We start from the raw sequence: 3,178 nt of genomic DNA, 5'->3' as shown, positions 1-3,178 counted from the left end.
TGACACTCTACTCTGCAACACTGCACTGGCCGCCACTATACTCTACACCATTCTACTCTGTACCACTGCATTCAGCACCAATACACTCAATTCCACTGCACTCTATACCACCCTACTCTGCATAACTCCACTCTATGTCACTGCGCTTTACAGCACTATACTCTGCTCTGCACTGCACCACGCACTCTAAACTCTTTACTCTGCACCACTGTACTCTACGCCACTACTCTGTACCACTCTATGCCACTCTACACCACTGCAATGACACTCTACTCTGCAACATTGCACTTTCTGCCACTGTACTCTACAGCACTCTACTCTGTATTACTGCATTCTATGCCACTCTACTCTGCCCCATGCCACTCTATGCCACTGCACTCTACACCAATGCACTCTAAACAACTGCACTGTATGCCACTCCCCTTTACTCTGCACCACTGTACTTTATGCCACTACTCTGTACCACTCTATGCCACTCCACTGACATTGTACTCTGCAACATTGCACTCTCCGCCACTGTACTCTACACCACTCTACTCTGTACTACTGCACTCTATGCCACTGCACTCTGCATCACTCCACGCCACTGCACTCTACAGCACTATACTCTACTCTGCACTGCACCACTCTGCACTACTCCATTCTGCACAACTCTACACCACTGCACTCTATGCCACGTGAGTCTAATCTTCACTCTATGCCATTGCACCACTCTACACTACTGCACTCTCTGCCACTCTAATGTATGCCACTCTACTCCGCTGCACTCTACTCTGCCCCTCGCCACTCCATACCACTGCACTCTAAACCACTGCACTCTATGTCAATGTACTCTAAACAACTGCACTGTACCCAACTGCACTTTACTCTGCACCACTGTGTTCTAAGCCACTGCTCCTATGCCACTCTACTCCACTTTAAACCACTATGCCACAAACATTTAGCCATGCTGAACAGCAGCCATTCTGTTGTATAACATGGCTAAAACACATTAGCAAAGCCAATAACTTGCGTAGATGAGAGCTATTGGCTTTGCCAATGTTTGTTAGTACTATGAGGAACGGAGTTCCCTGAAACAACTGTGAATTTGTAAGTCCTTATTTTAAAGATGCATTACACACATCATAATATAGGATGCCACAAAATGCGCCAATACATTTTGGTTAAATAAAAAAAAGTCCTTCTCAAATACAGATTTGAAAAATATACAGTTTACACCTAGTACTAACATTTTTTTATAACAGTTCAATAAAACCACACACCCCACAGCTCACCATGGAACACCCTTACATTATCTCTCTAAAAGAAAATATCTTTGTCATCAGAAAGATTCACATGACTCCTTAGATAAAAGTCAGGTTTCCAAGCCCCTTTACATTTGCAGATTTACCAGTTGCCCACATTTGCATTTCTTTAGGGAGGGAGACATCCTGGCAAGAAGGCCTTTTCTTATCTGTCTGCCCCTCCCTCCTAGCACAGGAGACCCCCTACCTTTCAATCCACCTGAGAAAACTGATCAGTCCCAATTACATTTTGTCCAAAGGCTAAAATTACAGACAAATGCTGTCAGTTAAGTCTTTCATCATGGACAACGGACAGCAGGGCGAAATTTCGGGCAGTCATGACATTTATGGACGGGTGGTCACTCTACCTAGGACATCTAGAGCAGCCCTGGCAAAAACAAAAGCCGAAACTATCCCCGCCCCTTTGTCTCCTAGCACAATTCCTTTCAAACTTCAGTAATTAACTTTCCTGTCAGAGCTCAAATGCAAAAATGCTGAAACTAGCCCCGCCCCTTTCTCTCCTAGCGCAATCCCTTTTAACCTTCATTAATTCACATTGCTATCATAAAGTTAAATGCTGTTTTAAAAACGACTCTGGTGGGACTCGAACCCACAACCTTTGAATGCCTTCACAGTCCGCCTAGAAGTCCAACGCGCTATCCATTGCGCCACAGAGCCACCTGCCTTTTAGTGTACCTCTGTTGCTCTGAGTCAGCACTCCACATGTAAAACTCCTGCACATTTAAACTTTGCCAACTTCTGCGTGTTCCAGGGAGGAGCCCAAGTGTGCCCCTGGCGTGTGGTAAAGTCACCCCTAAAGCCTCCTTGTTAACTTTGTACTTGTTTTAAGTTCAGAAAGTGTGGCACTAAAACACACAATGAATTCACGAATCTGACCCGCGTTACACGAGGGTCACGTGACGCATCTTCCACCAACCTCCTCCTGCTAGGGTCACACATACTTTGGGTGGAAATGTGCGTCCTTTTAACGCATTTTTTAATTTCGTCCACTTTAACCGCGAAGAAAGCTCTTCGCTACTGCGTGAAGGGAGCCTGCAGTCTATTTTAGTTTGGTGGGAGTTGTCACCTGTCACCGGAGCCCCCGCTGTTCACATGTGCACAACAGACCCATCCCCAGCGACGCCACAGCTTCCCAGGCACTTAAAGCAGCCCACGGTACTGCATGGTACCAAGGCATTGGTGCGAAGCATGGGAGATGAACGATTACAAGGTGTGGTTGTGAGCGGTGGGTTTAGAGCAACCTGGGGGGCGGGGGGGGCTGTTGGGGCACATAGTTGGCACAACCTCAGCAGTAGGTGGAGTGTGCAGCGCATGCCCATGCAAGACCACCCATCATGCCCATGCCAAGCTGTCAGACACATGAGAGATGCTGCTCATCTCCATGGCCCGTCTGTGCATCTTCCTGGCACCTTCAGATCTCGAACCCCAGAGCCAGGCTTGGTTCACCCCCAGATCAGGAGAGAAGTTGTTCAAAGTCAGGTGGGAGATCACTAGGCTGGAGGTTTACCCGTCTCTTGTATGTTACTGATGGACGCCGCTTTCTCACGTTTCATTATTTAGCATTTAATCACCTCCTTGCACGTGTCCTTCCTCTGATCATTCTCATTTAATCTGTCATCTTTCCCTCTCACCCCACCAAGTCCTTCATCTATTTTAAAATGCTTCTCCATCACTGCCTTTCTCCTCTCTCGTTTATTTTCCCTCTTCCTTTCCCTGTCCCTTCCCCTTTCCATGTCCCTTTCTCTTTTTCCTTTCCCTTTCCCCGTCTATTATTCCTTTAATTCCCCCTTCCTTTTCCTTTCCTCTTTCCCTTTCCCGTTCAATTTCCTTTCCGCTTTCCTTTACCCCTTTCCATTTTTCCTTTCCCCTTCAAT

The 3,178-nt window shown here is 46.8% G+C and overlaps 1 non-coding gene across 1 annotated transcript; it reads right to left on the bottom strand.

Annotated features, from left to right (window-relative positions):
• Positions 1–1,872: 1,872 nt before the first annotated feature.
• On the bottom strand, positions 1,873–1,961 carry TRNAR-UCU (transfer RNA arginine (anticodon UCU)). The gene is given in 2 exon segments: positions 1,873–1,908; positions 1,925–1,961. It is a non-coding gene; the product is annotated as a tRNA-Arg (tRNA).
• Positions 1,962–3,178: the final 1,217 nt, after the last annotated feature.

Source organism: Pleurodeles waltl, unplaced genomic scaffold, assembly GCF_031143425.1.
Source record: "Pleurodeles waltl isolate 20211129_DDA unplaced genomic scaffold, aPleWal1.hap1.20221129 scaffold_70, whole genome shotgun sequence".
In the NCBI taxonomy this organism is placed as follows: Eukaryota; Metazoa; Chordata; class Amphibia; order Caudata; family Salamandridae; genus Pleurodeles; species Pleurodeles waltl.
This window is presented reverse-complemented; position numbering and strand designations above follow the sequence as displayed.